This window comes from Zalophus californianus, chromosome 12, assembly GCF_009762305.2.
Source record: "Zalophus californianus isolate mZalCal1 chromosome 12, mZalCal1.pri.v2, whole genome shotgun sequence".
Lineage (NCBI taxonomy): Eukaryota > Metazoa > Chordata > Mammalia > Carnivora > Otariidae > Zalophus > Zalophus californianus.
The window spans coordinates 99602437-99618944 of NC_045606.1; the positions used below are offsets into that span (position 1 = coordinate 99602437).

At 51.2% G+C, this 16508-nt stretch overlaps 1 non-coding gene across 1 annotated transcript; it reads right to left on the reverse strand.

The window, feature by feature from the left end:
• Positions 1-2632: 2632 nt before the first annotated feature.
• On the reverse strand, positions 2633-2704 carry TRNAC-GCA. Its single transcript has one exon. It is a non-coding gene; the product is annotated as a tRNA-Cys (tRNA).
• Positions 2705-16508: the final 13804 nt, after the last annotated feature.

A 16508-nucleotide genomic window follows, 5' to 3' on the forward strand; every position in this document is an offset into this window, starting at 1 on the left:
AGCGAGCACGAGTAGGGTGAGGGGCGAGGGAGAACTGGCTGTCTGCCGAGCAGGGGTCCGGATGTGGGGCTGGATCCCGGGACTCCAGGATCATGGCCTGAGCCGAAGGCAGACACTTAACTGACTGAGCCACCCGTGCGCCCCTAAAATTTTTTTAATTTAAAGATTTTATTTATTTGAGAGAGAGAGAGAGACAGAGACAGAGAGCATGAGCAGGGAGGAGGGACAGAGAGAATGGGAGAAGCAGGTTGCCCGCCGAGTAAGGAGTCCCGGGGGCGGGGGGGGCTCCATCCCAGGACCCTGGGATCATGACCTAAGCCAAAGGCAGACACTTAACCAAGTAAGCCACCCAGGTGCCCCCTAAAAAAATAAAATCTTAAGAATAAGTAAATAGATTTAAAGAATAAAATGTGAAAAAGGTACGCCGTCAAAATTCTCCCTCTTCCTCATCTGACAAGCTTCCCTCTTCTGGTGCTTGGAGGAAAGCCAGATTAACAGTTTCTTTTAGGATCTTCCAGTCTGTACATGTCGCTAATGCATAGGCTCCCTTGGACTTCATTAATAAACACAAATGGAAGCATAACCTACACACTGCATTGCACTTGCTTTTTCATGTAATCTAATAAAAATAATGACATTACTTGCCCGCAGCCATTTCTCTCTATAAGAAGAGAACTCACCCCTTCCTAGTCCTATGAGAAGGGCAACCCCAGAGTCAGAGACTCAAAAGTCCCTGCATGCATGCCGTGCCGTGAGCAAGACTGCAGCCGTTTGGAGGGAACTGTGGGGTAATTACAGGGGACTTCTGGATTTGAACCAGGGACCTTGCGATCTGCAGCCAAGTGCTCTAACTTCTGAGCTACACTCCCTGCCTGGGCAAACAGATCTTCTCATTTTGGTAGCTACACCCAAGACACCTGGGAGAACTAGACTTAATGTTTATCGAAACACTTCTAATGTGCTAGAGAAACTATTCTAAGAGAGATATATATATAGAATATAGATACATATATATGGATATGATTTAAAAACCATCTTGGTGGTATTATCACCACCACCACCATCACCATCCTCGTCAAGGATGGCACTGACACAGGGGATTAAAGCAACTTGTCCCAAAGTACAGAGTAAGTGACAGAATGAGAGCTAGCCACCACTTTGCTCATATGTCATACTCATTTGAAGAGCTTTGTCTTGTAAGTATTTTGGTGGAAATATTTGTCTTATAAATACTACGTGGAAGAAATGCGCTTTGAGTGGAATGCAAAAGACAATGCCTATGAAAATCTTGTGACCAAAATACATATTGCAATACAAAAAAAAATCAGCACTAAGAATACTCTTTAATTAGCACATTTTGCTCTGAGCACATTTTGCTCCAGTCACCTCAGCACCTGTATCAGAGCATTTTCACTAAATATATTATGGGCTACGGAGCAAATTGAAGGTGGCTGTCCGGGGACCTGGAAATCCATGGGTTTCCTGCACCTTCCCAGAGCCACCTGCCTACCGTGGTCTCTTTCCTGTAATTGGGGGAGCAGCCCACCACACTGTGGGGAGCAAAAGGAGCCTCTCTGTACCCTGACCTGCATACCCACCTACCCCCTCGAAACTGCTAGAAACCAGTGAGAAACCGCTCAGGAGGGTCCACCATCTACAGGTGGCTGGTCCAGATGGACAGGAGCTTTAGGAGGAAAGTGCACACCAGATTTCAAAGAGTCCAGAAGTCCCACAAAACATAAAATATCTCATTTATAAATGTTTATATTGATTACATGTTGAAATGATAATGTTTTGGATCTATTGCACTAAAATACGGAAATCAGTTTCACCAATTACTTTTTACTGTCCCACCTTTGTTGAGATATAATTGACATTTCACATTGTATTAGTTTAAGGTGTACGACACAATAATGCAATATTTGTATATACTGTGAAATGAGCGCACAAGTCTAGGTAACATCCATCGCCTCATAGAGTTATATATTTTTTCCCTGGTGATGAGAACTTTTAAGACGTACTCTCTTAAAGATTGATGGATTGATTGATTGATTGATTTGTCAGAGAGAGCGAGCACAAGCCAGGGGAGTGGGAGAGGGAGAAGCAGGCTTCCCGCCGAGCAGGGAGCCCGATGCGGGGCTCGATCCCAGGACCCTGGGACCATGACCTGAGCCGAAGGCAGTCGCTTCACCGACTGAGCCACCCAGGCGCCCCAAGATGCACTCTCTTAGAGGCAGCCGGGGTGCTGAGTTGGTCGGGCCCTTGGCTCAGGTCATATCTCCTGTGGTGAGATCAGCTCCAGTGCAGAGTCCGCTTGGGATTCTCTCTATCCCTCGGCCCCTTCCCCTACTTTCTCTCTCTCTCTCTCTCTCTCTCTAAATAAATAAATAAATAAAATCTTTTTAAAAATCTACTTTCTTAACAACTTTCCAAATACATATCACAGTATTGTTAGCTATTGCCACCACACTGTACCTTACATCCCAGGACTTAATTATAACTGGATATCGTACCTTGACACTCTTCACCACCCCCCCCCCTTTTTTTTTTAACTTTATTTAATGTGGTTAGCTTGCATGTAATTTCTGGGCTGGCAAGGCTGACCTCTTGGGATAAAACACACAGTGCATGCAGGGGGCACCCGGATTTGAACCGGGGACCTCTTGATCTGCAGTCAAATGCTCTACCCCTGAGCTATACCCCCAGGCATGTGAGCTTTCTCTCATGCACACTCTTCTACCCACACAGCTGCAACCGGTCTTGCCGGCCTCTGCAGCCTCCACGGCCTTTCCACCTCCAGCTTCCTTCCTTTCTGGCCTTTCTGCTCTGAAGGCCAGCTCGCTGTCTTCCCTGGACTTAGGTGGATCGATGGGTCAGGCGCCCACAGCCAGAGGCAGCAGAGGTTCAGGGACCCTCTCCTTATCTAGACACCGAAACCCAGGTCTCCTGGAGCCCCTCTCCACGCCCCGCGCGGGGTCTGAGAGCACGGGCCACCTGTTTTTTTTCCATCTAGCATCTTCCCTCATCTGCCCCCCTGGGGTCCTTTCTCCCTTTGGCCCTCTTCCTCCTCCCGCCCATTCCCTGGTGTCACTCAGGGCCTTCTGCTCTGCTCTCCTCCCCTAGCCGCCAAGACCTCGTGGGCCCTTACTAAATCAAGTATTGTCTTCCCCCAAGTTAACTCCTGGCCTGCACTGTGAATGGGAGACCAGGCCCAGTAAATAAAGTGGAATAGGTGACCCACGCTCCGAGAACCGTGAAAATAACAGGAGCAACACTGGAGGGCTCTTGGAGGGCTCGTCCTGGTAAATAAGAAGACATCTACTAAAGCACATGACTGAAAACAGCCTAAGGACAGACAGAACACCTGAATCCCAGACCTGGGGAACCACTATGGTAGAGCCACAGTGTAATAAAATAATCACAAATGTTTATCCAGCCGTCATTATGTTCGGGACAATTCCACAGGGGCTGTGATTGTTACCCCCATTTTGCAGATGAGGAAACTGAAGTGCCCAGATCTTACATAAGTAATCCAACGTGCAATGATTAGTAAGTGGGCTTGGAAACCCAAGAGGTCTAGCTCGCCCACATACCTCACCACCGGGTTGTACTGCCTGATAGCAACCACGGGCCTAAATGCACAGGGAAAGGAAAGGCCATTTATGTAAATTATGCTGGGAGAATTCAGTTGACCATTTGGGAAAAATTATTAAAGTAGCAACTAAGCTTCTCTTTGTGTATCAAAGTCAAGTCCAGGTGGATTAAAGCATGATGTATAGGGCGCCTGGGTGGCTCAGTCCTTAAGCATCTGCCTTCGGCTCGGGTCATGATCCCATGGTCCTGGGATTGAGCCCCACATCCAGCCCCGCATCGGGCTCTCCCTGCTCAGTGGGAAGGCTGCTTCTCCCTCTCCCGCTCCCCCTGCTTGTATTCCCTCTCTCGCTGTCTCTCTCTGTCAAATAAATAAATAAAATCTTTAAAAAAAGCATGATGTATAAATAAATAAAAGTAAACGAGTATAAATGAATATCTAACTGATTTAGGAACAGCAAGGAAAGCATTCCCGTGGAAGAAATCACAACAGAAAATAGCAATAGATTTGGCTAATAAGCATTAAAAGTTTAGGTAGGTGGACAAAATCAAAAGGTTAATAGCAACTTGGGAAAATATTCTCATCATTTATGATAGACAAAATATTACAAATTAATATCCTTCACATGTAAAGAGCCCACATACAATGACACAGGTCATCAAGGATGTGTTTGGTCTCAATAAATCAGGATAAACCTTAGTAAAACCAAAGAATTACTAATTAAAACATTATAATATTTTACATCTATCAAATTAGAAAAAAATTTTTCTACAATAAAATGTATTACTTTCAAAATCAGAAAAAACAATAAATATTACAAATTTAAGAATATTTCCTTCTAGGGGCTCCTGGTCGCTCAGTTGGTTAAGTGTCCAATTCCTGATTTTGGCTCAGGTCGTGATCTCAGGGTCCTGGGATCAAGCCCCATGTCGGGCTCTGTGCTGGGTGAGGAGCCTGCTTAGGATTCTCTCTTTCTCTCTGCAACCCCCCCCCGCCCCCCAAGCACGTGTGCTCTCTCTCTCTCTCTCTCAAAACAAAAACAAAACTATTCCCTTCTAGTAATCATAAGCAATACAATTTCCTATTGACATAATTAATAAGTAATCGCTTTAAGATCAAAAGAATCAATGGAATACTTATTTGGGAAATATGCATTATAATTAAGGTTTGTAGGAATAGTTTCTTCCATTTTGAAGATGAGGACACAGCCTCAGAAAGTTTCCAAAAGACTCAATTTCAAGACCTCCTGGGTCCAAGTCCGTGGCTATTTCCATGATACCACACTTCTTCCATCCGTTTTTGGTAACGGTCGGGTAACTGGAAGAACTTGAGGGTGGAGTCACTGGGGGTCTCTAAGACTTACCACCTCAGCCGCCATCTTGCCTCCCTGCGTGTTAGGAGGTGTGTCAACCTAAGATATTAATAATGGCTTGGATATGTTGGGTGTTTAGTATGCGAGGCACTGCTCATACCTCTTCCCATTGAATCCTCCCAAGGACACTTTGAGGTGGGTACAATTATTATCTCCTGTGAAGTAGCTAAGATGACCCCGATTCTGTAGATGAAGAAATAGAATACTAGAGGGTTTTAAATAACTTTCAGTCACGCAATGAACGCTTAGTAAGCACCCACTCCGTTCCAGGTTCCAGTTCTAGCACCGAGCGAGGCCTCAGCAGTGAACAAGGCAAACAAGGTCTCTGCCCTCGAGGAACCTATGTTCTGAGAGGTGTGGGGTGACAGACAAGAACGCAAAGGAAGCAGATCATTGCAGAGACGGAAAGCACGAGAGGAACATGGAGCGGGGTGATGGAAGATGACGGGGGCGAAGTGGGGTGCTCAGGGAAGTGACAATTCGAGCCCAAGTCTGCATGATAAGCCGGTGGGTCAGATGTGGACGCAGAACATTCCCGGCTGTGGGTACAGACCTGCCGGGGCTCTGAGGCAGGGACGAGCTCGGCAGGACAGAGGAGTGTGACCAGCGCCCGTGTGGCTGCAGCAAAGGGATGGTGTGGCACAGGGGTTCAAATAGAGGGCAGCGAGGCAGGGCAGGGTCAGACGGCGGGTTTTATTTCTCGTGCCACCGAGGAAAGGGCGGAGCCTCGGCTGAATGCAGACTGTCGCTGCCCATGTACCGCGGCCACCGCCTCTGACACCCTCCTCCTGGGCTCTCTGCAGTGGACTCAACCCAGGGCCTGCCGTGTCAGGCCGGTCCCATTGCAACAGGCGTCCCGTGTCAGTCTGTAAGTCCCCTTGGCCACGAAATTTAGGTCTGTTATTGTTCATTCAGTCCATCTGGCTCCCGTGCTCGTGGGGCAATTGTCTAGTGGAGGAGGCATACCCGTCCCTCAGGAGACACACTTCACTCAGGTACTCCTCGAGTGGTGATTGTGATGATGGCCCTGAGCCAGTACATGGGGCGGGGTGACCCTAGTCTGTGGGGCTCCGGAGGGCTTCTCCGAGGCAGTGGCATCTGCATCACACCTTGCAGGAGAAAGGGAAGCTAGGCGGAGACGAGCCGTCCAGGAGGACCCCGTGCAGTTCGGGTGGAGGCCCGAGCCAGAAGAGCAGAGAAGGCCAGGATGCCCGAGTCAGGGGAGACAGCCTCCTGTGGGTTGAAGGGTGTCCCCCCAAATTCATGTGCTCCCAGGAACCTCAGAATGTGACATTATTTAGAAATACGGCCATTGCAGGGGCGCCTGGGTGACTCAGTCCGTTGGGCGTCTGCCTTCCGCTCAGGTCATGATCTCAGGGGCCTGGGACCCAGCCCCACGTCGGGCTCCCTGCTCAGTGGGGAGCCTGCTTCTCCCTCTCCCTCTGCCTCTCCCTGTGCTCGTTCTCTCTCCCTCTCTCAAATAAATACATAAAATCTTTAAAAGAAAAAGAAATATGGTCATTGCAGATACAATTAGTTAAATTAAGATGATAAATTAGTTAAATTAAGCTCATACTGGATTAGGGTGGGTCCTTAATCTAAGCCAACTGTTGTCTTTATAAAAGGAGAGACCCCCAGATAGAGACACACACAAGGAAGATGCCATGTGATCAGAGAGGCAGACACTGGAGTGAGGCAGACATGGGAGTGAAGCGTTTATAAGCCAAGGGATGCCAAGGATTGCTGGCAGCCGCCAGAAGCTGGAAGTGAGGAACAGATTGCCCCTCAACTTCTGGGGTGTAAAGCCACCCAGTTTGCGGTACTTTGTTACGGCAACTCTGGGAAACGTACCCAGGCCAGCGGAGGGCTGCAGAGCTAGGCAGGGCCTGGTGGGCCCCGTTGGGACTCTGGCTTTTAGCCTAAGAGCAATGGCGAACCACGGCTCTGAGGGTGACAAGTAAAAGAAGACCACGGTCAAATCTCATTTTCAGAGGATCCCTCCAGGCGCTCAAGGTCTCAAAGCATCCAAATCCATCAAGAGTCGGGAATCGGGCCCCGCAAGGACCCAGCCACGGCTCCAAAGCCCTGCCGGGTCACACGGAACCACACACGCTGTTCCTCAAATGCCAGGCGATTGTTCACCTCCCTCCCCGCCCCCGCAGGAGCCGGCCTTCCCCGTTCCCAGCCCGGCCGGCCGGCAGGTACCCCATCTCCCGATCTGCTTCCCGCAGACAAGCATGAGCTGGTGGGCATTCCGGTAAAAGGTGTGGCAGTACGCATCAAAAGCCTTAAGAAAAGAAAAAAAAAAGAGTCCATACCCTTTGACAGGGCAATTCTGCCGCCTGGAAATAACTAGACCAATATTTGAACATGTATGAAAGAACAAACAAGAAGTCCGGCCCCTCGTCCGGGCGCTTCTCGAGGGCCACCTGCGCGTGGTGCAGACGTCGGCCTCCAGCCTCCCCGAGTCGAGCCTGCGGAGAGCGCGCAAAGCAAGTGCGGCCCGCGAGAGCGGCCCTGCTGCCTGCAGCTCGGGGGCCGGCCCTCGGCCCGCCGCGCCCTGCGACTCCCTTCCCGCGCGCCCCTCCAGCGGCTGCGGGCCTCCGGGGCGGGGTCGGTGCCTGCGCCCCCGCCGCGCGGCGAACCCCGAGGCCTCGCCTTTGTGTTCGCGCCCGGATCTGCACAAAGAACGGGCCCCACGAAGCTCGGGGAACGGGGCCGGGCAGGCGGGGCGCGCGAGGAGACGAGCACACCGGAAAGGGCCGGCCCCAGGCGGCGGAGGCCGCGGCCGCGGCCCCGGGACGCCCCGGAGGGAGAGACCCCGGGCTTCCGAGGACGGCCCCCTGGTGGGCGCGCGGCTGCCGCCCGCGCCACCACCGAGAGGCCCGCGTTCCTAGAGCGGCCGCGGGCGGCCAGGTGCGCGCCGCGGCCTCCGGGCTCCCGGCTCCGGGCTCCCGCCGGCAGGGGGCAGCACGGCCGCGACCGCGACCGCCCCACGTGGCGGGGGCGCGGGCAGCGAGGCCGAGGGCCCGGGCCGACCCGGGGGCGCTGGGCGCTGGGCGCCTCCCGCGGCCGGGCGGGCGGCAGGTCCGGCCGAGAAATTTTAAAAATTCAAGTTATTAAATTTTAAATGTACAAAACGCAAATATACATGTATTTAAAATAAATCTATAGAGATAATGTTTTTTTTTTTTAATAAAAAACTGGCTTTCCGGCAGCTCCATCAGCTCGCAGCATGCTTGCCGCGCCGGTCCCCGTTTCCCAGGGGCGCGCTCGGGCCCGGCCTGCCGGGGAGTCGAGGAGCGCTCGGGCGGGAAGGGCCGAAGCGGAGGCCGGCGCGGGGAGCGGGCGCGCGGCGCGGCGCGGGTCGGGCCGCGGGGCCGGGGCGCGGGGGGGCCGTCTCGGCCGTGCGGGGGCTGAGCGTGCGGCCGCCGAGAGCAGGACGGCGCCGCGGAGCCGGTCGACTGGAAGCCGGAGAGCCTCGGCGGCGCCGCGGGCCTGTGCAAACAGACGGGCGACAAGGACAGCTCGCAGCCGGCCGCGGAAGGGCGGGAGGGCTTCCCGGCTGCCAGGCAGATGCCAACGGCCCCATCTCCCCGCGGCCCAGCTCCGCGCGGGCCCTTGGGCTCAGGAGGGAGGAGGGTGACCCTCCCCCGGAGGCGGGGGCAGCCCGGAAGATTCCTGTCGTTGCCCTGGGCACCCCGCGACGGCGGTGGGAGGATTGGGCAGTGACCCGGGGGCTCTACCTAATATCGAGGCTGAAATATCGGAAGGAATGATAAAATACATATCTTTGAAAGGTTTTGGCTTAGCTTTAATTAAGAAAATAGTCTGCGTCCCAACGGGGCAGAGACGGGGCGGGGGCGGGGGGTGGTTTACCTGTGTTCCTTCCTGCACAGAGTCACCCGTGGCTCCTTCACCCCATCACTTAACATGCATTGAGTCCCTCGCTTGCCTCAGCCCGGGGCGCTCAGGGGAGCTCAGGGGAGCCCCGAGGAGCCGGGGGATCCTCCAGGCTGCCCGCAGCCATGTTGTGTGGCCGAGGGTCCTGCAGGCGCCACTTGCACCTGGATCTCCTCTTGTCGTCCCAGTGTAGGCTGTTGCTGTAAAAATAACTTTGGGGATCCTTGCAGTTTCTGACAGGGCTTTTCTGGCCATCTGTGCTATTCCCGCCCCGCCCCCCCCCCCCCCCCCCCCGCCTCCCAGGGATTCTTGGAGAGTGTCACCTCCCTAAATTTCACCATGACTCGCCACTGTCTGATGAGAACATCTGCCCAGTGATGGAGAGGTTATAGAGAGTAGAAATGCATATACCCCCTAAAAGAAGAAAGAAACTTAAGAACCCCTCTGTTCTATCAGAGAACTAAGTAAGCGTGCGACGAGTTGCTGGATACATTAAACACAGAATTGGATTGAACTGAGAAGTAAGGGAGAAGGTGGTCAGAGACGCCCAGGGCAGCCCCAGGGCCGGGGAGGGCTGAGCAGGTGGGCTTAGTGCCCCCCTCGAGTTGGTGCTCCAACTTGGCACCTGGCCTCAGGTATTTCACTTGTTTACCTTCCGAAGACGGTTTTTTTTTTTTTTTTTAAGATTTTATTTATTTATTTGAGAGAGAGAATGAGAGAGAGCACGAGAGGGAAGAGGGTCAGAGGGAGAAGCAGGCTCCCCGCTGAGCAGGGAGCCCGATGCGGGACTCGATCCCGGGACTCCAGGATCATGACCTGAGCCGAAGGCAGTAGCTTAACCAACTGAGCCACCCAGGCGCCCCCCGAAGACGGTTTTATTTAAACGGGACTTTAGGACTAAAAACAAAAGCCTGAAAACACTGACAGATGAAGCGCAGAGCATTTGGCGGATGATGGTCTATTCAACGAAGCTGTTGGGTCCTTAATCTGAGATTCTAAAATATTATAGATTTCGTTCCCACCTATTTTCTTCCAAGGAACTGGCTTCATGTCCCAGGTGTGGAGGTGGTTAAACGTGCTCATACTGGGTGGTAAATAAAATGATTTCTTCTGTTACATTTACGGAGGAGACTTGATACCTTCTCTTGAAGAAATAAAGGGCTCAGTCAATTTTAAGATAAACTTTTATTGGTTGGGACTCAGAAATTCCTTTCACAGAAAAAAAATAACAATGCTATTTTCTTTTGGGAGAGAAGGGTTTTCAATTAAATTCTGAAATTCTATTTTGCAATTATTACATACTAATGTGAGTTCATCTTTTTGGTAAAATGAACACCCAAGCATGTTTGTATGCAGTTTATGCTCATTCCAAGACTAGGAGCTGGCACAGATTCGGGCAAGAAAAATGTGTCTATTTCTTCTCAATATGTCTACTGTTTGAATTAAATATACTGGAGATTGGTGTAATTTGGTCTGGATATTGACTTGCTTTTTTAGCAGTGCTCTGAAATGTTGGTTTCATTTTTTTCCAAACCTATTTCAAAATGTACTACAAACCTTTGGCTTAGTAAATCATCAGTTAAGTCAAGATAAGCTAAGGAAACCGCCGCATTAAAGTGGGAAGGGAATAATAATAATTTTAGCTGGGTATTTGTTATTAAATTGTTCAAGGGAAACCAATTCACTGCTTTTGCTTTTGGACAAAATTAATGTGACTTTTAGGGATGACGATTAATCCAAGTAGGACAATACACACATAAACATTTTATGTTAGATTTTAACACCTTAGATTTTAGAATCTGTATAAATAAATTGCCGGCAGAAAATCAGATCATGGAACCATGTGGCTCTTGGATCATACCTTCAGTGGGAGAATGGCAAAAGTCACATTTCATAACCTGTTTAATTTTCTGCTGAATTTAGCTTAAATCCAATCAATTTCAATTCTTTGGGGGCACAACCTTAGTGTTTGTGTATCCTGTAAACAAAGAACTTTTTGAATATAGTTCTTAAGGAGGTTTCATACTTAAGACTATACCGATTCTGAAACGAAACAGTTTGTTATCCTGATATTCATTTAAATAAAAATTACTAATGAGGATAGAAATTTTCCTTGGTATATTTTGTCATTAAAATTCAACTTTGCATTACTCTAGCTGGTAGACAGTGGTGGTGCTCCTGTCTTATACTCGAGACATATTTTGTCTTATACTCGAGACAGATATTTTGAGAACCTGGATATTGTTTTACAAAGAAAAAGGGAGTTTCGTTCTCATGGTGGTGGTGGAAGGGACGGTGAGAACCCCAAGGTGGTGTAGGCCTGGAAGATGAGAGTGTGATTTTATTGGCAGGTGCGTTTTCTTTGTAATAATCTCCCTCACCCAGCTCCTTCTCTGTTAAGCGAATGGCTTGTTAGGTCCCCACTTCAGAAAGAAAGAGAAGGGGAACCCCTGGCCTTAACAACAGCTCTCTCTTCCCAAATGCCTGAAGTAGGAAAGGGGCTCATTTTTAAAAACAGGGGCTAGGGTGCCTGGATGGCTCAGTCGGTTAAGCAGCAGACTCTTGATATCAGCTCAGGTCAAGATCTCAGGGTCATGGGATTTAGCCCAGTGTCAGGCTCTGCACTCAGCGTGGAGTCTGCTTGAGGTTTTCTCTCTCTCTCCCTTTCCCTCTGCCCCTCCCCTTGCTCTCCCTCTCTCTTTCAAGTTAATAAAGAAATCTTTAAAAAATAAAAAAAAAGGGGGGCATCTGGGTGGCTCGGTCAGTTGAGCGGCTGCCTTCGGCTCAGGTCATGATCCTGGAGTCCCGGGATCGAGCCCCTCATTGGGCTCCCTGCTCAGCGGGGAGTCTGCTTCTCCCTCTGACCCTCCCCATCTTGTGCTCTCTCTCTCTTTCAAGTAAACAAATAAATAAAATCTTCAAAAAACAAAAATAAAAACAAACGGGGACTAGCTGGGTGGCCCAGCCACGGAGGAACCGGCCCCTACCGGCCCGCACGTGAACGGGGCCTTCCCAGGATGGTTGGGCTGGGGCTGGGCTGGGCCTGGCCGGCCAGCAAGCCGTCAGCTTTCAGCCATCTGCAGAGCTTCCGCAGTGTCCACGGGACAGTCAGAGCTGCAAATCAGAGAGAAATAGTACTCTGCCTTTTTTATTAAGGATCCACGATGAAGAAATTGGAAGGCAGTATACAGGCGCAGTTAACAGCACCCACTTTGGGCCCCACACACTTAGGGTTCAATTCTGGCCATGTGACCTTGGGCTCATTGCTTAACCTCTCTGAACTTCATCTGGAAAACGGGGGACGAATAGCGATTTCACAGGTCGTCACAGGATAAGATGAAATGAAAGCATGTACTTGGCACAGTGCCTGGAACACGGTAAGACCCAATGAATCGTGGTGACTGTTACCGTCCCTCATAAACTCAAGGCTGGGGCTCATGGCTGACCGGAAGTTCTCGTGTAAGGCCACTGACAGTGCTAGATTTAATTTTTCTCTTCCTTTTCTCTTTCTTCCTTTTCCTTTTTCTTCTCTCTCCCTTTCTCTCTCTCTTTCTTTAAAGAAAAAAAAAATTCTTTTAGCCAGGAGTTACCTCTTGTAGAAAGTAGAACTAGAAGCGTTAGATTCTATTATATTTTAACTAACAATACTCACGTCAAGGAACCCAACTAGAAGTGGTAAATGCAGAACTGATTTTTTAAAAAATTGAAATCTAGACGTTCCCACCATGCCTGGGAATCAGTGAGAGGCTTCAGTAGCCAAAGGGCTTTCCAGAGCTGGAGGAGAGGCCTTGGCCTGACTCACCGTTGCCCTGGCAACAGTAGGGCCTGAGGCCTCGTCCCTGATCCCTTAATCTGAGGAGCCTCCACGATTGTGCCTCGGGAAAGGTCTCCCACGGACACCTGGCTGGTTAGAGCTACCCTGATGGACAGGAGGGACAGAGAAGGGATGGAGGTGGGGCTCCTGCTTTCTGCCTTAATGAGTCTGTGATGGTCCCAGCGTTCCAGACCCCCACAGGCTTGGTCTAGAGGACTAGGCCGCAGAGTCTTCACCGGATTCTAAGCGCCGTCAGGGCGGTAGATGGCTTCCTAATCCCTCCCTGTTTCACCTTGGAGCTCAGCACCAGGCTTTGCACACAAGTGGCGCTTCCTAAGTACCTGGGGCTGTAGGACAATGAGCATCCCCCAGGGCACTGGACCCAGGCCCTGTTCCCTGGGCTGTCAGCATCCGCCCCGCCCCCACAAACACCTGAGGGAGGAAGCAGCAAAATCATTTCTCTAGCTGCAGTGCCACAGATTTGACCCTGAGGCCCTTTTTGCCTCTAAAATTCTTTTTTATTCTCTTGCTACGTTCATAATGTTGGCAAATCCATGGCTCCCAGAGCATGTTCTGCTCAGTAGATCTACGGTTTCCTCAAATTTTGTCTCAAATCAGAGGATAAGATGGAGCAATTTGAAAGAAGTGCTGATTTCCTTTTCCAATAACCGTTCAGGTCCCAGGGAAAGAACGTTGCAGTGAAGCACATGGGTTTTGGAGACTTTAAAAAGACTGGAGTTCAAATCCTGACTGTACCATTTGGTTGCTGTGTGACTTTGGACCTACTTAACCTCTCTGAGCCTCAAGCTCCTCACCTATACAATGAGTATAACGTCATGTCTATAAAAGTAAGGAGCATTTGGTTAATGGCAATGACCCTTTCTGGTACACAACCTGGGGGGGGCAATGGTAACCAGCAGTACAGGAGTGTGAAAGTCTGGCCTTCTAGTCAAATCAAGGGCACCCTAAGAAAGCACTGTGAAAGGTACCCGATCCCCAGAAAGGTGGGGGTGCCGCCCACTGCAGACTCTGGCTTGTGGCTGACAGGTGAGTTTAAAATGTTTTACTTATTTATTCATGAGAGTCAGAGAGAGAGAGAGAGAGAGAGAGAGAGAGAGGCAGAGGCAGAGGGAGAGGGAGAAGCAGGCTCCCCGCAGAACAGGGAGCCTGATGCGGCACTCAATCCCAGGAGTCTGGGATCATGACCTGAGCCGAAGGCAGACGCTTAACCATCTGAGCCACCCAGGCGCCCTGGCTTACAGGTGAGTTTAAATCCCTGTCCACTCTGATGCCGAGACCAAGATGTAGTTGCCCATGGCTTTGACGATCCTCACACCGAAGTACCTTTCTGCTTCTGCCTGTGGGGGAAATTTCCTTCCCAGAGATTCATTCTTTCAGGATCCAGCGCTAGCCCACTACCCACCTGAACTTCCGTGTTCACTAAATGAAGTCGTCTTTAACTGTGAGCTAATGATGAAATTAGCAAACTTAGTATGTGCCAAGGTCTTTGCCATTTATTCTGCATGTTATTGAAGCCTCAGAACAATGGAAAGCTTATTATCCCCACTGACAAGATGATGAAGTTGAGATTCTGTTAATTAACTGGTTCAAGGCCATACAACTGTCAAGCTTAAATCCACATCTGTTGGACTCGGAGTCAGCCTACGCTCCAGTGACCATCCTCCGATAGGTGTTGGCCTCTGGCGCCATGGCGATTATGGTGGATGGGAAGTGAGAATCACCATGGGGCCAGGGAGTCAGGATGAGTGGGGGACCGCTTGGAGTACAGGGCCCCTGGAGGGGAAGAGAGGCACGAAGAGGGTCAGAGCCAAGGAAGGTCAGGTAGGGCCACAGAGAGAGCCCCCAACAGCCCAGCTCCGCACAAGTACCAGTCTCTGACTATGCTTAATCCTTTATAACCAGATTTCCTAGGAGAAGAAAGGCTTACCGTTCCCACCTGGCCCACGATGCCCCGAGGATGTCCTGGTAACGGTGTATAACAAACAAAGTCACTCTGAGCCTCCCCAGATCGCCGAGGTCTCCTTCTCAAGTCTGAACATCTCCAGCAATCCCTGGTCCTCAAATTCCCGGACTAGTAAAGGTTTTGGGCAGGAATGGCCCTCCACCAAGTATCTCCAAAATACCTCTGCTGACATCTCTTCCAGGCTTCCAATGTCCCGGTGTGGCAAAGGCCCATTTCCTCTTTCATCCCTGCAACCTCCAGCCACCAGTTCCACGGTCTGTGGCCTGCCCATTGCACCGGGTTGGCTCACCCAGACGGCTGACCATGGCAGGTCTCTGGCCCATCAGCCTCAGTCTCCTGCCCCCCAACTGCCTCACACCTCTCCCCTGCTCAGCGACGGTTTACCATACACGATCAAAACGAACTCCACAGTCGTGAGAGATCCTAGATCCAAGACCCTCTCTGCATGCCAAGTCTGCTTCAGGCCAACCTTCTTGACCTTGGTTTTCTACACAACCCCCTTCTCCAGTTCCGTGGGTGTCATTAGTTACTGCTTCTTAACATGGGAGCCCGTTTTCCACACTCCCCCCTTTAAGAATCCCTGCATGGAGAAGGCCTTGCCCATTTTTTTCCATCTGTGGACTCCTCCCCGGCCCAGACAACGCCGCCCCACCCAGGCTCCTCCTCCTGTGGCGGGCAGAGCACCGATCCCGCGCTTGGCACCTCCGGTTTACTGCACCGGAGTATAACTGCCTGCTCCCGGGTCGGGTTCTGCAGCCCAGGACCCAGACTGGCCTCACCAGCCCTTCATCCCAGCCCTGGCCTCCGCTCTTCCTCCGGCCGCTCGCTCTGACGTCCTCCCGGCTTTGCAATTTTCCGTGAACAGAAAAGTCTCATCCTTTCAAATGTGAGACCTCGAACATCACTTCCCCTTTCTGTGCGTCTTTATTAAGGAGGGGGTTGGTGACCTCCTGGTCTCTTCAGTCAATAATATGGCAACTTCTCTCTTAAATTCCCTTCTCTGAACCACTTAAGTACACTGTCCACTCCTCTCCGCCCTCAGACTAAGGACTTAATCCACCTCCCTTCAGTATTTCTTGTCTCTCCGGCTCTTCTGTTTTTGGCCCAAGTCTTGGCCTCCCCAGGTGCCGTGGCTGAGCCCGGCCCTGCGCTAGCCTCCAGGAGTTGTCCCTTCCCATTGCCGGAATTCCCTCTGGGTCACTGCCAAGCCCGGGAGCAGGGTGAGAGTAAGCCGCTCGGTGGCCTACAATGTAATGCGCCTGCCGCTTCTCTTTCTCTGCCTCATTGGACGGCCATTGGAAACGAATGAATCCCTAAACCGAGGGGGCATTCCTGCATTTAACAAATCCAAACAGAGTAGCTTTGGTGCAACATACACATAAAAAAAGGTCTGACTGGATCCTTTTGTGGTTTCCCCAACGACTGGCACCAGGGGCCTCTGCACCCCTTCCCTAGCCCTCCCTGTGCCTCCCTGTACCCCTGGCCCTGCCACCGCCCGCCAGGTGCATTTCAAGCTGGGCGGGAAGTCCGCCCGGTCCTGGGGGAAGCGCGTACATTTGCCCTATAACCGTCTCTCCAGCGCATTCCAAACCTGTCAACTCTGAGCATCCTCGTCAACTGGGCCCTACTCCTCCCTGAGTGCCCCCTGTCCGCCCCGCACCCGGCCCTCGCGAGGGTCCGCAGCCTGGAGCGTGCCTGTCCTTCCGCACACCAATTCACTACTTCAAGCCCGTCAGCCCCGTCTCCTTCTCGATCTTAACAGTCCGTGGGATCTGCGCCCCCTCCGCCGCCCAACGCGGGGAACGAGCGCAGAAGACGGGCTCGACGGAACCTGGCAACTGAC